Genomic DNA, 26,343 nt, shown 5'->3' on the forward strand with positions numbered 1-26,343 from the left:
CTTTCAAAAATAACATTAAGTTTAATCACCATTTAAACCATTCAGTTACAATAACAACTTTAGATCTAACAAAGACACACTAGCATGTTCTCCATGATATTATCCCTTGAACATACTACCAGAGGTTCGAGATGAACATGATAGAGTCACAACACACAACTGGGCAGTAGTAAAACACATCCAGAATAGTCATCATGAAAAAAAATAAAAAGCCCAAATGGGAGAATTGCCGATTCGAATAGTAAGTACCAAAAAGAGCTCATTTCAACAATAAGTCAAATGTGACAACTGCCACAAAGAGAACGATAGATAAAATTTGACAACTACTCCAAGAGAGGAAAATACTAAAAACCAATGCTAGCCCAACAACATGAGGAAAGTACCTCCAGCCAAATAAAATAAGGCATCAAACAAATCACATTACAAGTGATGACTGAGTACAGTCACACAAGAGGGATAAATCACAACATAATGCTAAGGAATACATCATCCTAGCATCGTTAGAGAACACACTCACACACATCAAGTAGTATACCATTAGTAACCTCATGCATATGTAGACAACAATAATTTCCATGCAATGCAACATTTAAATATGCATCAAATTAATACAATTTTACATAAGCTTAAGAAACAATCAGATTGGGGACTTAAGTCATTAACCCAAATATATAATGCCAAACTACAACTTTGCAATGATTCACAATAAACACTCATTTTCAATGAAAGGAACCATTCCATCATTATAACAACAAAATAAAGAATCACAAATAAGATTCATTCATCAACTTGCAATCAGGAGAAAATAGGGAAACAATGCACCTAACCCCACAAGGAGAAACAAGAAGAGGCACACAAGCCAACACATGGAAACCAATCAATGGCTCCATCCAAAAAGGGTAACACACGCAACCAACCAAACAAGGCACAACGATCCCACCTACAAAGCTAGGAAGACTCACTTCCTTCTCCATACACTACTCTAGTTGCATCTACTGGACAAGCAAGTCCATCATGAGTAGATACCAAAGCAACAAAGATCATGAGTTCTCACCAACAAACTTGCACTCAACCAACGCAGCAACAACTACATGGGCAACATAAACACAGAGATCCCAATGTTTGAACATGGGCTCTGATACCAAATGTAATGCCCCGATCGGAGATCCTTGGAAACAAGGATTCAAATCAAGCCAAGTTCTTTTTTTTACAAGTATGAATGCACATGAAAACACCATACAGAGATCACAACGATTGCAACGGAAGACTTCAACACAATTCTAGCAACCAACAAATCTCCAAAATGCCACTACCAAACTGACACATCCAAAAAAAACCAACAACCACCACAAACAAGATGAGGGCACAAGAAACAACCACTCATCAACAAAACACCAAACTGGGGTAAAATGTAGGAACTTGAAATTTGGCTAAGCCTGAAATCCTGAAGCACTGAAAATTGGCTAAGTCTAGATTTCTGAAGCCTTGAAATTTTATAGAATCCATGACTTATCTCTGAGAGGTCTGAGACCTATCTCAAATGATTTGTTGCATATATTAAAATATATCATAAGTATAAGAAATTAAGTATACATCAACTTATACTTAAACGATATATTTTAAACCCCAAGAGACTAAAAAAGAAACACAAAAACTCGATTTCAAGAGAAATCGACAAAATTCAAAATGCAATAGCATAGGGTCAAAGAACACCCAAAAGGGTATCCAAAACAACTCTCAAAAATATTGGATCACAAAGACAAGTGCTCGCTGATAGCATGCTCATGTTTTCACAAAAATCGTGTGACACTTTTTACTAAGGGAGGGCGATACTTCTCTTTAAGGCATGCAACACTCTTCCAGTATCGTACGACATTTCTCAAGAAGGCATGTGACACTTTTCAACATCGTACGACATTTATCAAGAAGGTGTAGGATACTTTACAGTGTCGTACAACATAGTTTGCATGGGCGTGCGATACTTTTTGAAGTGTCACACCATGCTAAACAAATGTCGCCCATAGAAATACAAAAACACTCCCAGAAGCAAAAAGGACCAAGAAAGAGCAAAGAACCTCCACACCAGGGAGTACCAGATCCACAAAGGCTCGAGGAATGAACACTTGAGTGCAAGAACAACATAGAAAGAAGAACATCAATCCATCCAAACTATAGTAGCAAAGAACACACTGAAATAATCATCATAGTGAACTGAACAATCAAACTAAGTACACAGTTCCTCCCAACCATCAATAGCATCATAAGACCATTGTGAATCCTAGCCATCCCCCGCGCGTAACATCCCAAGCCACCGATTAGATCGTCGGTACTATCGTAATAGGGACGCCACTACTAAAAACATGCAACAAAATAAGTATAAGGAAATCTAACATGCTAGTAGAAAAGCATAAGATAATCCTACAGTAGATAACATCACCTATCACATGCTAAACAACAATAAGCAACATATATGCTAATATAACAATTCACAACATCTAATCATATGCTAAACATCATAATATGGGAATGCATCAAATAAACTAACATCATCAAAACATGATATACAAGCATCCTAATGAAAGCATAAATCAGAAGAAAGCCTACTCCGAAACTCAAAGTGCTAAGTGAAGACATCCAGCAACGGTTGCACTAGAACAAAAGATCATCTCTATACATCGATCTCTAGTAGTGGTGAAGGTAGCTATGCCTCCCAACCACATGGCACCCATAGGTCCACACCCGCCGTGCTGATGGAGATAATGACCCAACCAAAAACACACATAAAACACAACATCCATGGCTAACACTCACACCAGATAGTATGATGGCTGCAACCAAGAACCTAAGACAATGCAAGAAGTACAGGTCTTGGTCAGATGCCAAAAAGGCTGCTAAGTAGGGGCTAACATCATGGAGAGTCACTTGGCATCAAAAAGCCCAAGCTCTGATATGTGTAGCTCAACTCCCTCAATGGAAGGCCAATACACCGTGTAGCTCAACTCCCTCAATGGAAGGCCAATACACAAAAGTACCATTTTATTATCTTAAGTTTTATTACCAGTCACACATTTTATTTAGTTATCACTTATTTAAAACTTCCTATCCTTCGCCAACCCTATGGGACTAAGGTCACTATGTTGCAAGATAGAAGTCTCCTCCATATGCTACCCTACCCTACCCATGTTCATCCTACGACAAGTGCCCATGGGCATGCATACTCCCATCCCAACCCCTAATGATCATAACTTTTGAAAGTACCATGAAAGATCGAGCCTCGCAAGTCACTCGACAAATGTACATAGATGTACTCATGTGTGGCGTACCACCATCACGAAGATCATAACACAAGGACAGGAATGAGAACACAATGCAAAGAAAACACCCAACTGAAAGTAAGATAGGAAAGACGGATTCTACATGAATCCCAAAGCCAATAAAATCATACATCATAAAATCACTCAACCGGCCTCACTATGAGAGTATGGATTCTAAATGAATCCCAATGATGCAATAAGACCAACAGTCATGAACTTACTGAACCGGTCTCAATCTCAGAGTATAGATTCCACACGAATCCTAGCATTCACGAAACAAAAGCAAAGGTCTAAAAGAAACTATAATAGGTATAAAATCACTCAACTAAACACAACGTCGGGAGTACAGGTGTGACACACATCCCAATGCAAAAAAAGGTGCAATAGTGGTTTGACTAATATCCAAACAGATCATTCAGGTCCACGACCCACATTGTGCCAAGAAAACTCAAGAAAATAGGGTGGCACGCAAAATGAGGTAAAAACTCCAAAAAAATGGAAAACTTCAAAATTAAAACCCATTTGGCCCTAGGGTTCAAAAATCCCAAAAATCCAAAAATAAATGGAATCGGACACCATATGCAAAAACAACTAGCATAACGGTTTAAAATTCCAAACCCTCAACCCAAAAAATAGGGAAATGTTCATACCCACCCAACCGGGTAGAACTAGCATATAGAAATGGAGGGGAACACTAGTTCTCAGCCTCCAAACAAACGGCTACCAATAATAGAAGTAGAAATGAAACAAAAATAATAAAATAGGAAAGCCCTACCTCACAGCCAAAAGGTTTCCCTGAGCTGGATCCAACGAGCCCAACCTCGCGACGATCCCATGCCTGTATCTCCCACAACGAACAAAATAGTAAATCCTCATGAAGAGGATTTTGGGTTTTACTCTCCAACTTTCTAATTCAAAAGTGAGAAGTGAGGAATTAAATTCCTCTTTGGATACTTATTCACTTTTCGGATGAATAATCGATTAGGGCATTTAACCAGCAATTCTAGTTAAACGTTGAATCGACCCAAACGAAAACAGGCTATTCCTATAAATAGGAATTCATCTATGGAAAAGTTGCCAAAAATTAAAATAAATCAAATAAAAATCCTGAAAACCCAAAAACACAAAAATCACCTTAAACAACTTTCACGACAATACAAACCTCTAAATGCACAGACACACTTACTGGTCTAATCACATAATGCAATAACTTTGGATTTAATAATCACCGAAAGGTTTAAATTAAACATTTTAATAAAGGATACGTCGACCATACAAGGACGACATTGGTAAAATATGAAAGGCTGAATCACTAACTCCATGTGCCCTTGCCAGGGATATAAATCCTGCACACTGAACAACATGATCAAGTGCAATTGCATATAATAACATAGATGAAGCAATAAATGCATTAAATCACCTAATTTAACCATTTATTTAATTATATTAAAATAATCTATTTACATCACTCATATTTGCAAAAGGCATAGCTACGCAAGAATGAAGTAAATCACCATAGCATTAAATCCATCACATAAGAAAATCAGAGGTATGTCCAAATACCAGATAACCAGATATCATCATAAAACACACTATCATCTCAAAATGGCATCATAATGCAATATGATTTACTAAACAACATAGTAGTCTAAAATATATGATACTAGAATCAAGATGTAACATCTGACCCTCAGGTCCTCTCAAATATAAACATAACATGAGTAACAAATATCTCTCTAACCAGAAATGAGACAAGGTAAATGTTTGCAGCACATAACCAAATAATCCCACAAGAACAATCCACTCTAATTACTTAAGCATTTAATAATGATTGATTACTCTGCATTAAAAAGGAATTTAAAACACATAAGCAAACAAAGTCATAAACATGACTAACCACTGCTACAGGAACCTAGTCCTGTGTGGCATGCTAATAGAACATAGTGCAATCTTTGCACACATCTCAAGGTAATCATGGAACAACCTCATGATACCACATCGATCCTGGTAACCACTGGCACAAACCTTAGCGAACCAAAAATCACATCATAATCTCAAAGATCAGTCAAAAGAATAAACACATGGAACTAATATAGAAACATAAACCCAAACACCTCAACAGTGTAGACCACTCAGGGTCACAATCATGATCCCATCACAACAAAAGATTAGCAAGGTTGCATCCATTAGGATGACTTACAAAAGTCAAATGGAAGAGGCACTACACTTATAACTTTGTGTTGAACAATGCACTTTGCACCGACAATCTTTGGGATTTTGAACTCGAACTTGAACTTTGACTTTGTAGACTCCAACATGAACCTAAAGTTGAAGTTGGACTGACCTAAAACTTCAACTTCAACTTCAACTTCCCCATATGTGAATATGAATGCTGATGAATAGGAGAATGACTAGCCTATTTTTAACATTTTGTGCTAGTGATAGAACTTGAAGTTGAACTTGAACTGGCTGGAAGGTTCAACTTCAACTTCAACTTAGGCACTCCCATTACTTAAACAATTGACTTTAAGGTTGAAGAAAAAAACAAGTGTAACAAAGCCTATGCTGAAGTACCAAATATACTTGTAGAAAATGAGAAGCACCAGTAGTGAATAATGATGAAATTTAAAATTCCCAAGTTCTCCTTTCTAGGTAAATTTAATATGTTCTTGCATTTTCTCAATGATATATTTCATATAACCATATTCAATATTTGTGAACATGTCTTGAATATTTAGAGCTAGGAGGTAAGGTCCTCCATAAACCAAGGTGTTTTAAAACAAGTAGGTTGATCTAAAACCCAATAATTGAATGCAAAAGACAAGACTCAATCTAAAGGTTAGCTATTTCCTATATTTAATTAAAATTTCTTTAGATATGGACCAACTTCAATAGAATCACATTGATTCTCTACACTTTAGGCTCTACAAGGCCAAGGCGGTTGCACCTTAGGGGTGGAAATTTAATTGGTTTTATGATTCTCTCTTTAAACATGTGCTCACTAATATTCTTCTTTCAAATATATCCACTATATTAGATAATGGTCAATAATTCTTCTTAGATTTGCAATGAATCCCTAATTACAACAACTGACTATAATCCTAAAGGAAACTATTACAAACAAGTAATGACCAACAATTTGATTTTTTTTTATAGAAAAGTAAATATTGATTTGATTTAATTTGTGGTTTGTGCAACCACATCAATTCATCAATTTGCATATGTAATGATGATCAATGCCTTGTCCATTTCTATAAAGAGTCTACCCAACAAAACTTGACCTAATTAATTACCTTATAATTAATTTTATTAGCATTTAACCTTGAATTTCATTCTTATAAATATCCCTCCCAAATACCTGAAATCCCTATCAATTCAACAAAAGCATTTACTTAACTCCTTGAATTAAAAAAAATTAATGAAAAGATATAAAACCCATCCAAGTTGCATTAAAATGAAATAACCTTGTTCATTTCACTCCCAAAATTACAAACACATGGAAATTGAGACAAAATTCAGAGACATGGATATTGCAAAACCTTCCTTTGTATTTTTCTTCCTTGAAAATAGTACATTATTGATATAAAACTCAAGAATAACTCAATATATGACAAACTGTCATTCAAGATTTAGTTGTATTCCTAGATTGCCAAATTTGAATACATCACAAAAATTGGTCCAAAGACTAACTGGACCAACTACAAAATAGCATAAACACTAAAGTTGTACAGACTTATGACCTCAACTCAACATCTTGGAAATCCTTTTATAGGAAGGATTGAAACAAGCCTTAGATGGGTAGACACATGTGAAAAATTCATTAGAAATAAAATACAAAGATATTTCATATACACTAGTACATTAGAGGTCAAATTTTGACATAAATTTTAGACCAACTCCTCAAGATAGTTTTTTTTTTCTTGATCAATAACGGGCCGAAGACAAGATTAATTATTATTTATTATTATTAATTATTATTTTATTAAGCATGGGTAGACTCAAACCAAAGACATCTTTGATAAGAGGCTCACAGTTTATCATTGCCTAACTCCTCAAGATAGTTATTCAATACCCTTTTCAGTTTTTATGCTCGAGTTGGTCAAAATTTTGACCAACTTAAAGTTTCCAAAGTTGGTCAAAATTTTGACCCACTCAAGCTATATATAATCAAAAATTAAAAATCATGTACATTCATTTAGATATTTTGTGGCATTTGTTTATCATTCATCATCCCCTCATGGGAGAGAGATTTAATAAGAGTTTCAGCCAGTCTTGAAATGGTGAATGCAATGTTTTTATAATGAATATAGATATTATTATTCTATATAGATAGCTTTTGTACAAATAATATTTGACTAGTTTATAGGTGCCAAGGTGCTAGATGATGCAGACTATGAGTCGTTCAAATATTTATCATCTTTTCTGTTGTAATATTGTGCTAGTTTCTTGGTATGGAGTTAACTTTTTCTTGCAATTATTTGAATTGGGTAATGTATTATTTTATTTAGTTCTTTGTATGGAGTTTTCACTCTTTATTTTCTATCGATAAAATATCTGGGTATTATATAAATCTGTTTCTTCATGGTTAATATTTTTCTTCTCTAGGGTTTCAATGAGGTGTTGCATTTTTTGAAGAGCTATGATTTTTTTGAGCTATGAAGAGTCATCTATATCAGTCATGACTTCAAACCCCCTGTTAAGACATGATAGAAGTACTTGGGCTAATTCTAGTATTGAACAAAGATTGTATACAACTTCTATAGATCAATAAAGAATTAAATTTGGAATTCTTCCCATTGTGCAGGTGAGAGGTATGGCTTTTATATTTTTTGCATGGATTCAGATGACTATGACTATAGAAACTAAGATCTATATTAAAAAAATCCAACCAGGATACTAATTCTTGTGTAGGATACAAAAACCATACAAGATATAGATATAAATATATTGATAATGTGATTGTTGATGCTAGAAGGTATGTGCTTCTTTTCTATTATTACAATATTGATCTCTATCTTGTAAATGATTATAAGTAAATGTTATTTTACTTCATAGTTTCTATATCATTGAATATGGTTACAATTATTAAATAATTCCCCCTATTTCAATGTGAACTAATACAAAATCACTCTTAAATAATTCTTTTATAATATGATGACTTTTGTCTATCATATATGGTGTAAAATTTAGAGCCAATTCCTCATATTTTAGCACATGTGGTCAGGTTGTTGAGCCCTCTTCATCGGTTGGTTGAAGAAAAATGTTTAAAAAAAACATATGCAATGTATACAATCCACAATAATTTGCTAAGAATTAAATTGTAAACTAAGGAAATAGTGAACAATAGAGTATGTAACATGTTGCAAATGGTTCAATGCCTATTTAGTCACTAAACTCACAGTCACTAAAATCTTTATTATGGGAAATACTTTGAATTCCAGTTATGACTCTTTAACTCCTTAAAATGTAGTAGATGAACATCTTTTTTGTCTATTTATACCTTTGTGGTATGTTATGGCATGAGTGTTGATGTGATTTTATAAATTGCTCATTTCTCATTGATAGAGGATGCTATGGTCACATGTTGTTAAGTTAAAAAAAAACTTATAATGTTGGTACGATTATCATTTGAACCTCCTCTCCTAAGCTTGTCATATACAATGAATACTAAATGGATTTACATGATTATGTTTAAGATTGTCATGTACTTGCATAGTATTAGTACCCAGAGTTCTTGCTAAATCTTGAACTCTATTCTTTAACTTTATTAGTGCTTGATGATAATTTCATTATTTTTATTACAATTTCTACATTAACATGGGTTGATAGTTTATAGAAATGTAATCTCACTCTTTTTAGAATAGGCGAGCAAGAACACCATGCTTAATGATATAGACTGGAATATATGTAATGAATGTAAATATACATCTTTATGGATTACATACTCTTAAATATTTTCACCCTTTTATTAAAGGTTCGGCCCTTGACATTGTGTAGTCCAAATAGGTTGTTGATAATCAATTATATAACCTTCTTGAACATGTTTCCATTATAATGTGCAACAAGATTTTTTATTCATATGATTTAACTATGACAAGAAGTTGTCATTAATCTCACATCTTTACAAAGATGCTCCATTACTTTTGTCAGACCAAGGAAACCATCAAGTTCTACAAATCCCAATTCAAAAACCTCTAGTTAGACTAGTCCACTTTTGATAAATATGACTCTAGTTCTTCCATGTTAGGATAGCTAAATCTAAATCTATTTTAACATAGAAAATTCTAACATTACCTTCTAGATTTTGGATTTTCTATAGGATGTTAGAAACAATAGTCCATGAAGATAACTAAGAGAGGGGAGTGAATCAATTATTCAACAATTAAAAATCTTATCTTCTTCAAATAAACTTAACCATTCAACCAAAGTAAACAACAACCAAACAAAGATTAACATATAAAACTACACCAAATATGTTTACTAGGGAAACCCTTGATCAAAGGGAAAACCCCAATGGGAATGATGCCCACAAGGTGATGTACTAATATAAATATTCCTTGTTAGATGATGGACCTTTTTAGGAGTCTATTAAAACATTTAGTATAATGAGTCCCTGTTAGGAAATTTTGAATCCATGTTAGGAGATTCCAACCCTATAAGGAGTTGTGCCAACCCTCTTTGGAGTTGTGGTACAATGTATGTAAGATAACCCCATTGCCTAAACATGTAATTTCAACTACAAGAAGAGCTCATTTCTCAAACAAGTAACTTATTGTCATATTCTTCTTTCCTCTATCCTATCAACCAAACAAATTACTGTCAGACCTTGTAGACTAGGTCACAAACATCATATCACTTAGCAAAACCTCAGTAATGAAGTTTCCTTCACTTCCACACTACTCTGCTCAACTTCACATTCTCTACTCTCTACTACTTATCAAATATTCACAATTTACATTCATCCTTTTTTATGACAAAGGAAAATAGACTTCCTTTATATCTAGTCCATAAAATAATTCCTTGATCTATTAGACCTTCTCAATTAATTATTATAGGACCACATTAAGAACACATTACACTTTGCAATAACAAACATATTCCACATTGCAACTTGAATAAATTTTTGTACACACAATATTATGATGAGCAAGATTAGCCACATCATCCTCAACATGTCTTATCCATATCCTCAACCTCAATCCTTAGGATATCAAATTTTCTAAGAGATATATCAAGTTTATCAAACATGCCTTTGTAAACTCTATCTCATATTGGATATCACCAAAACTTACATAAGTTCTTCTAGACGTATCCTTTCTACTTCTGATATTAACTACATATTCTAGATACTCAAAAGTATCTCCCATAACCTTAGATGGTTATCATACTCAACGAGTTTTCTGTACCAACTTGATCTTTTTGTTGTTCTTCTATTAGATACCACAAAAAACATCAAACATGCTATGTTGACATCAATGTCAAACTCAGTCATGAATTTAACATATCATCATCAAACCAATCTTCCAACAATCTCCCCCTTTGGCATTGATGGCAACATAGATAAAACACATATAGTTCCAAGAATACTAACACAAGATTGTTCATCTTCAAATCCTCTTCATCAATCATACTCCCCCAATGATATACCTCAATGTGCTCAATACCAAACTTTTACTCTGCATATTGTGCTTATGCTAAACATCTTCCTTAGCATACTACAAAACTTTTCTCCTTAGTAGAATGTTTTATTGCAATACTTCTCCCTCATTTAGCATATTTCTTTTCATCCCAAACTTCTCCATGTTGACATCAATGTCAAATGTTTCTACAACCAATATCTCTACATCAAACTATTCAACAAATGATACTCATTCAGCTAGAGTGTCAAAAGACACTATTCACAACAACATCAACAAGAGTCCTAGATGACTCTATCCATCATAGATACTCCCCCATACAAGAAGCATCAACATCCAATCTAGATAAAAAATTGTGCTCTGTTACCCTAAACTAATCCATTCTTGCATCTTCTACTTAGATGTAGGAAGGGGCATAACCCCAAGCATACCTTGCAAATACTCAAAAGTGAATATATCTTCAATTTTCCTTTGTGTGCTCACATACTCCAATCTAATTTCTATCTCTACAACTTTTTTCTCTCAACATTTAATAATTAATAGAAATGTGCTTGGTTCTCAATTAAAAAATTGGATTCTTAGAGATGTTCCACAATGTATAAAAATAGGGTCACTAATTTCTATCCTTATATCCTTCGGCATCTGCTTCATCCAAATAAATTGATTGCGATTATTTTCTATTGCAACATACTCTACTTCTATTTTACTTTGAGATGTACAATCCTACTTCTTGCTTAACTAAGAAACCAATCGTCCTCCAAGAAAGAAAGCTCTTCTACTTGTGCTCCTTTTGTCATCCATACTACCTACCCAATTTGCATAAGTATAAGCACTTAGAGTAAAATTATTAGATCTATCATATCATAATCCAAATTTTAAAATTCCTTTTAGATATATAAATATCCTTTTCACTACTACATAATGTGCTTCTCTGGGATTACCCTAGAATCTCGCAACAATTCCAACTACATTTTCTATATTTAGCCTTGTGTGAGTCAGATATTGCATTCCTTTGATCATAGATGTGTACTTCTTCTACTCAATAGTAGCTGTCATGTCATTTGTAGATAACTTAGGTCTAGACCATAGGTGTTCCAACAAGTTTACATGTTTCCAAACCAAACCTTTTGAGTAAATCCTTCAAGTGCTTAGTTTGAGAAATATAGGTTCCTTCTTTATTCTATACCATCTACAATCCTAGGAAATATTTCATCTCTCTTATCATGATACTCATTTAAAATTATTTCTTCATCTCTTCTGCAAACTTCTTAATTTCTTCATCATTTCCTCCAAATATAATGTCATCAACAAATATTACCAAAACTATCAAACCATCATCAGTTTCTTTCCAATACAAATTACTATTTGCCATACCTTTTCTATATCCAAGCTTTGTCAAATGCTTGTCCAACCTCACATACTAGGTTTTGGGTGCTTGCTTCAATCCATATGATGATTTCCTTAGTCTACATACTATGTTCTTGTCATCTATGAAAGGACATCCTTTAGGCTACTCAATGTATACCTCTTCCTCAAGTTCTCCATTCAAAAATGTTGACTTGACATCCATCTGATATACATTGAATTTCTTTTGTGCTACATAGGCTAAGAATAGTCTTATTACTTCTATTGTAGCCATTGGAGCATGAGTATCTTCATAATCTATTCCTTCTTTCTCTGAGTAACCTTTACATACCAGTCTTGCTTTTTTTCTTACAACTTCCCCTTTCTCATTCATCTTGTTCATGAATACCCATTTAGTTCTTATCAAATTCTTATATTTTGGTCTGGTGACCAATTCCTCTTTCATAGCTTGCTTCCAATAGTGATATTTACATGCTTCATCTGCATTCCTTGGCTCAACTTGAGATATCAAGCAAAGTTCTTTATTCACTCTACTCCTTGTCATCACACCATTGTCTTTACTTCTAATGATTTGTTCAGATGGGTGATTCTTTATCATGTTCTTTCTTGAAGTAGGTGTTGTTGTCTCAATTTTTGGCTCTATTGAAGGCTTTGAGCTTTGTTCCTATCTTGGCTCTCCTTCATTCTAGAAATCATTGTTAGTCTCAAGAAATACCTCATCATTCCTTGGCTTAGTAACAACAACATCATCTAAATTGTAGTAAACTATTCTTTCTTGGATTCTAAATTTTTCATCAATTCTCACATTTTCACTTTCCATAATAGTTTTAGTTCTTTGATTATAGCATCTATAAGCCTTTCTTTTCAATGAATACCCAAGAAATATAACTTCATCACTTCTAGCATCAAACTTACCAATGTCATCATCTCTCTTTATTTAACATTTACTTCTATATATTCTAAAATATTTAATTATAGGTGAGTAACCAAACCATAGCTCATAAGGTGTCTTGTTTGTGTCCTTCCTAACTTGTGCTCTATTTACAGTGTAGACTATTGTATTCATAACTTCTCTCCAAAATGTCTTGGATACATCATTCTATGCTTACATAGCTCTTGTAGCTTATGTAATCGATTTCTTTCTTCTCTCTGCAATGACATTCTATTCAGGGGTTCTCAGAGCTAATACTTATCTTTTAATTCCATTTTCCTCACAAAACATGTTAAATTCATTTTAAGCAAATTCTTCCCCTGTATCTGATCTTAAACATTTTATCTTCACATTAATTTCATTCTTAACTTCATTCTTGAATATCTTGAACTTGTCAAATGCCTAAAATTTATCTTTAAGAAATGTAGCCAACATCAATCTAGAAAAATCATCAGCTAGAATCATCATTCTAGTCTTTGTAGGACCCTTGAGATCTATGTGTAAAATCTCCAACTTTTCTATAATGGTAAACTTCTTGCTGGGAAAAGAAGTTCTACTATGCTTTTCTAAAACACACTCCTTCAAAATTGTGTTAGTAGGCTTCACAATCTTTGGAAAATCTCTAACAAAAAACATTTTACTAGTCCTCACAATACTGCCAAAGTTTATATGGAAAAATCTCTTATGCCATAAGCAATTGTCATCTACCTTTGCAACCAAACATGTCATTTCAATAGAATTCAACTGAAATACATTACCTCTAGATATGGTTACTATTCCAATTACCTTTCCATCTTTATCTCTGATCATGCATGTCTTTTCTATGAATTGTATCTGATAATATTTGTCTACTAGTTTTCCAACACTCAAAAGATTGTGCTTTAAAACATCAACAAAGTATACATCCTCAGTATTAGTTTTACCATCAAGAGTTATAGATCCAATACCTTTAACTTGACATGTTGCATTGTTTCCAACTCTAACAACTCCTCCATCCTAACTTTTGAAGTCAACAATTTTTTTCATGTCACTAGTCATATAATGTGAACAACCACTATCAAAACCCAATTAGATTTCTTTTCATCATGTGATACCAAAGCTACATTTTCTAGAATTCCTTCTTTAATTTCCACAAATTTAATTTCATCATCACTAGCACTTAATGATTGTTCATTAGAAACATCATCTTCATTTTCATAGAAACATTCTCTATCCCTTTCAAAATTATAACTTCCCTTATACTTTTTCTCCCTTTTAGGACACTTGGATGCATAATGACCATATTCATCACAAGTCCAACACTTAAAGATTTGCTTACCTCCTTTTTCTCCTCTTACTAGAAGGGCTACTACTTCTTCAATCATCATGTCTTCCTCAGATCTACTTTTGGTGTGAAAATCTCCTCTAGCACTTGTTCTCCTTGATAGGTTGGGTCAAATATTCAAGGCACTGAAAGCTATCTCTATTCTAGTCAATTCTCCAAATTGTCTAATTCATTTTCAACTAATTCAAGCCTTCCAAGCAATGTCTCATTAGTGAAATCTTTTCTACAAGATATCAAAACCTATATAATCTAAACTTCTCACTTGAATTATGGTGTAAGAATCTTCAATATCTTCCATATAAATTCATTATCTTGTTTGGTTCCTCCCTGAGCTTTAATACGTATAGTAATTTTTGATATCCTACCTATATATGTTCTTATAGATTCATCTTCCACCATCCTAACATCTTGAAATGCACAAATCCAACTTTGTAGCCTCAACTTATTAAAATGTTCATCACCTTCAAAACTATTTTCCAAATCTTTCCAAATCAAATGTGAAGTAACAAGTGATTTTACCTAATTGTACTCAATTTCAGGAAGTCCAGTCAATAGTACTTCTCTATACCTCATGTCATATATGAAAAGATCTCTTTCTACCTTAAAGAAACTTTCCAAATCCTTTTCTTCAATGATTTTCTTTGCTGATTTTGTCAAGATCCAAAATCTTGGACCCATACACAAAAAATGCGTCTTTATATTTTCCTTCCAGCTATTATAGTTTGTTCCATCAAACTTTGGACTATCTTCTTTAAATGAACTTAACCATTCAACCAGAGTAAATAGATACCTTACAAAGATGCATATACACAACTATACCAGATATGTTGACTAGGGAAATCCTTGATTAGAGGGAAAATATCAATGGGAATGATGCCCACAAGATGATGTACTAATATAAATATTCCTTGTTAGAAGATGGACCCTATTAGGAATCTATTAAAACATTTATTACAATGATTCCTTGTTAGAAGACTTTGAATCCCTATTAGTAGTTGTGCCAACCCTACTAGGAGTTGTGATACAATGTATGCAAGATGAGCCCACTACCCAAACATGAGATTTCAACTACAAGAAGAGCTCACTACTCAAACAAGTAATTTACTATTATCTTCTTCTTTCCTCTATCCTTTCCTCTATAATATCAATTAGACCAATTACTGTTAGACCTTGTAGACTAGGTCACAAACCTTAGATCCAAATACCAAACCTTAGATCATTCAACAAAAGCTTGACAATGAAGTTTCCTTCACTTCCCTATTGCTTTGCTCAACTTTTCATTTCGTACTCTCCACTGCTTATTGAACATTCATGATTTGCATTTATCCTTTTTTATGATAAATGAAATTGTCCTTCCTTTATATTAAGTCCATAAAATAATTCCTTGAGTCAGTTGTTAGTCTTTCTCAATTAATTATTATAGGACCACATTAAGAGCACATTACACTTAGTGATAACACAAATCTTCTGCCTTGCAATTTGAGTAAATTTTCATACATACAATATTATGATGAGTGAACTTAGCCACATCATCCTCAACATGTCTTCTCCATTTCCTCAACCACAATCCTTAAGATATCAACTCTACTAAGAGATATAACAAGTTTACCATATCATGGCTGTGTAAACTCTATCTCAAAACAAACATCACCAAAACTTACATAACTTATTCTAGAGTTATCCTTTCTTCTTTCAACATTAACTACATATGCTAGATACTCAGACATATCTCCCATAACCTCAAGTGGTTATCATTCTCAACTATTCATCTGTACCAACTTGATTTTTTTGTTATTCTTCTATTAGAAACTACAGAAAACACCAAACATGTAATGTTGACATCAATGACAAACTCAATCATGAATGCAATATATCATCATCATACCAATCTTCCAAAAAATCTCCCAACATTGGGTATATGCACCACAAACATTATATTTTGAATTTCCTATAGGGTATTTGCACTACAAGCAGGTAAAATGTTTCTCGATCTAGATATTTTTGTGTTGATATTTTATCAATTGGTTTTATAACATGGGTAAGTACAAATTTTTAACAATACTTTATTCTTTTCTCTATTCTATATTATACAAGATTAAAAAAAACCTTTAATATAATTTCCACTCTCACTACTTATGATTTCTTTCTATTTCCATAGAATCCCTCTTTGGTCTTTAGAGCCATTTGTCCTAGTTTGTGTTGCATTGGATCTCTACTAGATGCTGTTGCATTGGATTTCTACTAGGTAAGTACAAATTTTTGATAATATTTTATCCTTTACTCTATTTTATTATTTAGGTTATGCAAGATAAAAAAACCCCTTTATTACTTTTGAATTATATTTTCCAAGCTATCCTATGCATTTTCTTTTAAGCATTGCATTATTTTCCCATGTCTTCTTTGCACTATAAGATAAAAAAATTCTATAGATTTGTAGTAGCATATTTAAAATGGTTTGTTCATAATACTCATTTGCTTCATGCATGGAGTTACTCAATTTATATTCTTGTTTTTCTCTACATATCTATTCTTATGGGAATTCATAGGTTGTATATTCCAACACTATCACCCATACACATTGCAAACCAATAATGTGGAAATAAATTAAGTAGAAGTCACTTGAGTATCTGTCAAAAATTATGGAAATTATATCAAAATAGATAGTATCTTTTTCTCTTCTAATATCATGAATTTTAAAAACAATATGTTTGCAAATTTCCGCACAACACCAAATTCCCTAAATTGGTGGAGAAACTTTCAGTACCTCGAGACCAACTTGAAGCTTATATCTACATATGAGGAGCTCCCATTTAATAGATATAGATCTATTTTACTTTAGTAACTTTTACTTTATATTTCCATAGTATCATTCTTATGGTTAAAGAAAGGGTGCAAGCCCCTTTTATGGAGCCTACTATGAAAAATCCAATTAGTTGAACTTGACCTTCTCAATTTCTCTCTATAAATAAAATTCTAGCTTTTAGTTTGAAATTGTCTAGCCATCCCTACCACATGCTAGTGATTTAATTCTATGTTATTAATTCAAATTTCTATACAGTTCTTAGGAATGCATACATATATCAAAATCCAATGCACGCTTGAACTATTGTGATTTGTTTATTTATATCAATTTTCATACTTAAATTTCTTGTACACTACAATAAGAAAGAATGAAGATATAATAATGTTGTGGGGAGTTATGAAGAAGATAGCATCAAAAGTTTCAAATTATATAGAAAAGCCCTTACATTTTGATCAAGAACTTCTTGACAATAGTTTGTATGTATTTTTTGCAAAGGGCTTTTAAAGAAGATCACTTGAAGTAATTACTAATTTTAGAGTATGAGAATATTTATATGGAAAAAATTAAGTAAAAATACCTTTTTTAAAAGTTCAAAGTATCAAAGAAACCTTGATATGAAAATGAAACTCACAAAGTACAAATTGAAGTGCAATTTCCAAAAAGAGAACAAGAAATGGCTTACAAACATCAATAGGGCTGGATTAAATATCTTCTTGTATTGGTTCTAGAGTGTGAAGAGAAATTATTCCATCTAGAGATTCCAAATGCATTACACATCAGTAATAGATCTCTTGTTTTGATTAAGAAATTTTCTTAGATAATATTGCCTCTTAAATCAATGCGCTCATATGGGGGGTCATTGAAAAGAGTAAATGCACTCAACCCTTTGTGCAATCACTTTGTCATTAGAACACTTTCAAGGGTGATGTTCAATCCATAAAATTATGTTGTTCCAATTCTAATCAATTGTTAGATTGAAAGCTTTCTAATCTTACATAGTATAGTATACTCTGCTTGGATTTTTTCCCTACATTCTAGCGCCAAAATTTCCTTGTAATCAAGGCATTTTAAAAGTTGAATTTTGGGAAGCATGGAGTTTCAATTCTCCATGTCAATGGTACACGATACACTTACATTTGGAATGAGCTTAATTTCCTCTTGGGAATGACTTTTGCAGCTCATTAGAGGTGTTTGGGTAATATATTTGGAGCAACGTATACTTTTGGTAATGTATGGTGTTGGGCATGAAGTATGTAGTTCATGTGCAAACTAGACAACTTCAGATGCAAAGAGTGGTTGTTATCAACCAAACAATCCCAAATCTAGACTAAGAAAAGTTCACACTTAAGTGATCTAGTGTAACTGACTAAATTACTAGGTTACCTATATTTAGTAGTATAATTTCTTGAGCATTTAGTACTTGAATCATAGCATATGGTTACAATCTTATAATGATTGTCAGATTGTAATGTATTGCATATAATTACAATCAATGAATTCATCCTATCTTGGTAACTAACTCTATCATGGTATAAGTTATTTTCTTATATTTCATCCATATATCTAATTTTGGCATTACAAGGAGGGAAGTTGCAATTTTTAAGCATCCAAGATACAAACTCTCTTAGTTTGTCAATGTGAGCTAGTTGGTGGTGCAGGAGCACCTAGGTAGGCTAGTATGAAACCTAGGGCTTCCTTGTATTTTTGATTATAGTGATTATTAGCCACATCAATAGTCTAATAATAGGGCCTATTTGTTCCTTAGGTGTGTATAGGAGAGTTGGCAAGACCCAAAATGGCCAAGTTGCTAGAAAGTACAAAATATTGTCAACTAGGTGACTTAGGTTCTAGAAAAGGGTAAAATGATATACTAAGGTTCCTATGGCCTTGGATATTTTATTTGAGGTCCTCTAATGCATATTATATGCCTAGTTGGTCTTTGGAACAATTTTGTAGGTCTAACTCCAATTTGGTAAAAAGTTGCTAAAATGTTGTCATGTTGTCATGACAACATTTTCTTGTTGAGAGCAACCTTTTTGCAAGATTTTACAAATTCATGTTTGCAATGCTCTAAATATTTGGAAAATTTATGAAACAAATGGTGGAACATTTAAAATCATGAAGAAAACCTTTTCAATGGGTTGGAAAAATTGGAGAAAGTACTATATGGACTGTGCATAGTGTTTTGGTTGCTAGTCTTGATGCTTTTGAAGGCATTTGAATAGAGTTGGATCAAAGGATTTGAATTTGGTGTTAGGAAAGCTATGTAATATTTTTTTCATATGTATGTAGTATTATTTTGGTTATTTCAATTAGGTTTTAGTAGTTTTGAAATTCTTTTTTTTTTGTGAGGCTGCTGGTCTAAACAGGGCAACATTTAAAATATGGAATATTAGGGAAACTTCGTACCATTGGATTCATCTGGTTTTTGGGGATTTGGAACTAAGGTCCATCTACATTGTGTACCAAGATGGAGGGCCCTTGGAAGTACCTACAAGAATATATAAAGTGATGCCCTAGGCAAGCAGATGCAACTTCACTAGGGACCATAGTTTGGAAAACAATCCAAGCATGTAGAAAGTGAGAAGGAAGTCTGACCTAACTCCATTCCAAAGGATATGTTTAGATCTCTAAGGTTTTTTTCGAAGAAAAAAACCACTAAAACCTTGAAACCCTCATTTTAAGCCTAAAATAGTGCTTTGGCTATATGAATAGGTTGGAAATTGGAAAATCATAAAATCTCTATGTACTTTGAAAAGGGTATTTGTAATGCCAATTGTTTTTCGGTGTTAATAAGGATATTTCTATGATATCTCAGTTTTGAGTCATTTGGAGGGCTAATCCTAGTAGCTCATTTTATAAAATTTTGGTGTTTGAACACTTGTGGAAGGAATGTACCCATGATCATAGCATTGGTCATGGTTTTAGATGTTATGAGGGATCTGTTGAAACCCTAGGTGATTGGTTAGAACTGTTGGAGGTCATAAATGGATTTGAGGATTGGTTGTGGAATGGAGTAGGCTAGTAAGAAATATGATGTTACTAATTTATTAGACCAACTACACTAATTGAGAGGCTAATCTAATTCAATATTAAATTTTGAAGTTTCTTAGTGCTCATGCTAGCAAACCATATTTTGATTTAATAAAATCATGACCTTTTTTTTGTCAACTATTTCTCCCTCTTCTCTAGTGCCTAGTTTAATATCTTCCTTAAAGTTTGATTTTGAAGAATATTTCTCACTAATAAAATCTCATATGCAACAATTGTTTCTAATTTTGGCATGAATGAAGAAGGAAGATTCTTTAAAGAAGGCTAGACACCTTATTTTTCTCATCATCAGAGTATTCTAGGTTCATTCTTGAGCCACTATACTTTGAAAAGGGTCATATGTGAATATATCCATGTCTCTCATATCAACTACTATAGAAGTTGTGACAAGCCTTTTGAAAGGTTTATGAAGGATATATTAGATGACCAAATTTCCCACTACCATGCATGTGATCAACTTCCAATTACACATACTTATTATTTTATCTATCAATAGGGAAAGCTTGTAGTATATGTTCAACAACTTTGTTCTGATCTAATTTTACCCAGTGTAAAGAAAGGGAAAATATAGATGCAACATCATTCTGTGAGTTGTGAATGGAAAGATGGAATTCCACAAGGCAACTAGAGAGCAGTGATTTGTGATGCAAATTCAATTCTCTCCTTTGGAAAATCATTAGAGGTAACTTTCTTAAAATAATTATAATGCACATATCATAAGTGGTGGAGATTGCTTGCATAATTATAGAGGGTGACACCTTCTTCATATTCTTCTTCAATCTTATGTATGAGAGTGTCATATCTGTCAGCTATTTTCTTCAATTGAAGGATCCCTTGGAAGTTTTGTTTTTGAACTATACATGAAAAATGTGAGAAAGTAGAAGCATCATATTTCTAATCAGATTATAGAGGGCCTATCTATATTAGGAGGTGCATCTAAACAACTTATGTACAATAGATCCTCTTTGGCTTATAGATGATCATGTAGACATGAGAGTCAATTTGTATAGTAATTAGGAAGTCAGAGCACAAATGATCTAGAGATTCATGCAACACTAACCAACACATCCAACACTAAACAAGTGTCTGTCACATTTTTTTCAAGAATATTGATTCATTGTTTGGATTGCAACAATAGTTAACATCATAATTCATGATCAACTCTATGGTATGGAACATGGTATGTTGTGGACCATTAAAATGGTAATCTAAAACACTAAAAGAAAGCTTTACATACTCCTTGATTTCACACAATGAAACATACAAAAAATATGCTCACTAAAATCTGAAATTTTACAGTATTAACTATCAATATACACAGTAATCAGCTCTATTGGGACTCAAAATTGGAGCCCTGATTGTGAGTTCCATTGAAAACATTAAGCCCTATAAGCATTTTTTAATGCATGTGTACTTCACTATCTGTTCGAGGCCTAAGAGGTGTTTATTGTTTCTAACATCTTGCATTTAGTATATCCACTTGCCCCATAAAGATAAATTTCCATTCTAAGTCATTTGGTGAAGTTTCATTTTGAGCATTGTCCAAATCTGCATTTTTGCTTAAGTGTCAAATAGTGATAAGAGGGCTTGTTTGCAATTGAATATCTTGCACCCAGTAATGTTTCATGACTTGCTACTTTGGGAGTTTTTATTGTCCATAATAGAGAGCTTATGTTTTAGATTTCAAGTCATTTTTTATTTTTTTACTAGGTTTTGAATCCCTCAAAGTTGGTCATTTATTGTTGTCATGTTGATGCAAATTGTTCTAAATTCAGGGAGGCTCTATTTGACTTGTTATAACTTTGAACCAATTGACTAAAATGGAAAAATTCCTTTTTCATTACATTCTAGAGGTCAAATAATTTATATGTTTGAATTTTGAGCTTATGAAAAATCCATTTGATCAGTTCTCAAACGCGATTCCAAAAGTAATTTATAAAGTTTTACTTGTGTCATAAAGTGCAGATTGGTTAGTACCCCTATTTGGGATGTCATAACTCTAACTTCATGATAGATGAGATCTAATGGATTTTACTATTGTGTTCTACTCTAAAAATACTCTAAAATGTCAGTTTGGGAATCTTGACAAATCTGTCTGCATACTTTCCCAGGTCCTTTCCATTTGCAAAAAATGCTTTTCTGCCAATGTTTCTAGTTTGCAAAATTTTAGTAGCCCACTTTGAATGCTTGCCAAATGCACCCAGTTATTCATCATCAGCCCTAATCACAAATTTAGGTTGTACTCATGAAATTGAACCAATGCCTTAATATTTGTTTCCCCAATAGTCAATCTGCCCTATTTTCAAATCCAAATTATAATGTGATTTATTGTTTTCTGACATGTTTGCTTGGAGGTACTTTTGAGAGGGAAACTTTGACGGTCAATATATTTTGACTGAGATTTCATCACATGACAAGATTTGAAAGGGTGCAAGAATGTGGAAAAAAGAATAAGTGTACCCATTTTTAGAGCTTGGTTAGGTGTTTGAATCAGTTTTTAAGGCCAGTCAAAGGACCCCAGGGCACAAAATCGATAGGTTGTAGATAAAAGGTGAAATGAGTTTTAAAATTGTTTCTAGTGGTGAAATTTGTTTTGAATTAGTATTAGGCAATTAGTGGACCAATTTTGAAATGTTAGTTGCTTGAAAATGATTTTAATTTAGCCAGACCCATTTTGGGTTTGCTTGTTTTCATCAAATCAACAATATGTACAAAGGTCTCATTTGTGTTTTGTCATGATAATTTGGAGTATGATAGAATGTATATCATTCTCATTAAGGACCAAGACCTTACAAGAGAAAATACAAAGAAAATTGCAAGATAGGTTGTGTGTCATTATCTTATAAGTGATTCTGAGCTCTTTTTTAGGGATGGGAAGCTGCTTATCTATTATAAAATATTCAATATGGGTTTGACATGTTACAAAAAAATTAAAGTGGTTTTCAAAATTTCTAAGAGGTCACACAAGGGTGTTATTATAGACAACCATCGTCAAAAGAGATGAGTAAATGATATGATTCTACCAAACAAAATTAGGGTTTTGAAAGTGTGAAAGATACAATTAAAGAGGAAGAAGGAACAATTCAAAGAGCGGGTTGCAACATCAAAGAGGAGCTTCCATGATGGGAGATGGAGCTGAACTCAATAGAAAATGCATGGAGGAGATGTTACTATAAATGGGCACCACACAAAGAGGAGGTCATAGCATTGAGCAAGAGATTCACGACAAGATAGAATAAGTTCCCCAAAGTTTTGGTTACATCCAGTGTGGAATAACTTTAGGCATACAACAAGTAGCTCAAAAAAAATTGTTTGTTAAATTTTCCTTTTCCATATTTGTCCCACTACACAAGATGGAAGAGACACCAAATAAATAAATGTGTGGAAGCCTTAGGTTTTAAAATTAAGCTAGTCAAAATGAAGGTGACCACATTCTAAAAATGAATTCATGCTAATGGATTATCATTGCACTCAGCCACTGAAACTAAAACCTATATTTCCATGAAAAATTCTTCTGTGGGAGAATATAAAATGGATAAAAATTAGAGGAAATCATAGCCAAAGGTACCCCAAGTGCATGCACATCAAATTTTATTAATAACATAAGTTGTAGGGTTGAATCCATAGGGGAAGCATCTTGGAGGTAATAGACTTGTTACAATATGTCCGCTAGAGTGAAAGAATCAATCTCAAATTTCCAAAAAGTTTTACGATTGCAAGGTAAAGGAGGAGGATGTATCTAACATTTTGTGGATGATGATGGTTGACACCCTCTTTCTCTTCTACTTTCTCAAATCTAGTTTCAATGATGTTGATCATGCATAATCAATTGTATACACTAGAGCCTCCAAAGATGTTGTTCTTGCTATAACTCAAGAACCAAATCCCTCTTTCTCTTCTCAAGAAGTTGGAAGAGATTTCCAAGGACTTTAACACACTTGACTCTCTTCTTTCATCTATAACAAGACATCATCCTCCTTCAAGATATCCCTATAGATTTGGATTATCTAAAAGAACAGTAAGGTGGAAGAAAAGGTAAAAATATAATCCCACATCCATATCATGATGGGGATTTTTTCTCTTTAAATACTAGGCCACACATAACACTAAATGTCTACAAGAAAAAGTGCTTTTGGAAGCCACAAGTTTCTCTCGTGGTCCCCAACTGACAAGATTTTGAGGGAAATAAATTTTGATGCAAGATGCTAACATTATTTCATGACATGAAAATATGAAAAATTAGTAGTTGAGATGTGCTACGTATTCCAAGGAAAGGCAATTACATGGGATCACTAAATTTGATGATTTAGAACTTGCCACATGGTGAGATCTAATGGTTGATGCTTCCCTGCATTGCAAAGATGAACAAAAATTAAGAGATATCTGAAGTGCCTAATTACCACATGGTAGTTGGCCCTGATTAGCTTTGGTATGGTAGGAAGAGTTAGTGGGTGACATGATGACAGGTGGATGAATCATGAACTGACATGTGGCAAAGGACTTCTAGCCTGGCACAAGTTGCAAGATGTTGACATGGTGTGGGGGACATGTGTCACAAAGGCACATCTCTACATGCATAATTAGCAGCTACTAACTATGAAAGTAGTAATGCACCTAGATAACACATGGCAGTAGGCCTTGGTCAGTGATGATGTGGTAGTCTAATCAACAGATGGTAAGACATCGATGATAGGTAGTTCTGACAACCAATCACAGATTGACATGTGGTAGTGGTTTTAGAGACCAATCAGAGGGTGCCACATAGTGCTTGGTGATAGGTGATGATGGAGAGGTTTGACCAATGAGATGGCAACACATGTTAGCTTGGTCAAAGGGGGTTTAACTTGGAAAAAATTCCAAGAAGGAAAAAATGAATTTGAAAAATTTAATATTTTATTCCTTCTCCTTTGAAATCATGTGCAAGTTCTTTAAATTTTTAAAAGGTATAATCTATAGTTTTAACTTTAGGAATTATGAAATTTTTGGATAAAATTTAAAAGGTTTGCTGACATGAGGCTCTAATAGAGTTGTGTTTTTCAAAATGGGTTTTTGGGTGTTTTTAATGGGAAAATATAGTGGTATTATATATTGCTAGAATGGGGAGAAGATGAACTTTCTATTTTTGGAGTTTGTTTTTGCACAAGATGTTATTTTTTTAGGTTATATGAGATTTTATCCAAGATAATCAATCTACAACTGCATTCAGGTATTTAAGTTTTAATGTGATTTCTAGTAGGGTGATGAGTTGAATGTGTGTAAATGATAGTAAAAATGTAGTTAGGGTAGAGTTTTGGCACATTCAATTCAGTTAAATCTAGATTTTATTAGCATTTCATGATGCATCTTAGATATTTTAATGACAATGGTTTTCATCATTTAGAAGAGATATTTTCAAGTTTTTTATAGAATAATTATGAAAAAAAATTAGATTTCATGGGTAGAAAGAGGAGAGATGTTTTATAATAGAAAAGAATGAAGATTCAAGTTGACACATGTCACTTCCAAATTAGATCCAGGATTCTATTCTTCTTTTATATCTCTCTCTTTCTCATCCTTTGTAGAGGTTCCAATGTTGGAGAAATTTCTTATTGTTGTGATACCATATTGGTAGTTTTTATTGTGATACCATAGGTGTTGGATCCTGATTTAATAGTGTCTGAATAACCAAGTATACAGGGTAAGACTGCATCTATGGTAAACTATCTCAAATAATGGACACAATTAACCAAGAACCTAGGCCAACTATAAGGCTACACTCCTTCTTCACTTTAGGCTGTACAAAACCTAGGTAGGTGAACCTCTTAGGATCCAATTATCTGACCAGTGCAATGATCATAATCAGAATCTAGAATAACAGATAAAACCCCTAATTCTTCTATACTTAACAAAGAAATCACAAGCATAAAATAGCTAAGAAC

The sequence above is a fragment of the Cupressus sempervirens genome, chromosome 10 (genome assembly GCF_028749045.1).
Source record: "Cupressus sempervirens isolate cs-2001-9-10 chromosome 10, ASM2874904v1, whole genome shotgun sequence".
Classification (NCBI taxonomy): domain Eukaryota; kingdom Viridiplantae; phylum Streptophyta; class Pinopsida; order Cupressales; family Cupressaceae; genus Cupressus; species Cupressus sempervirens.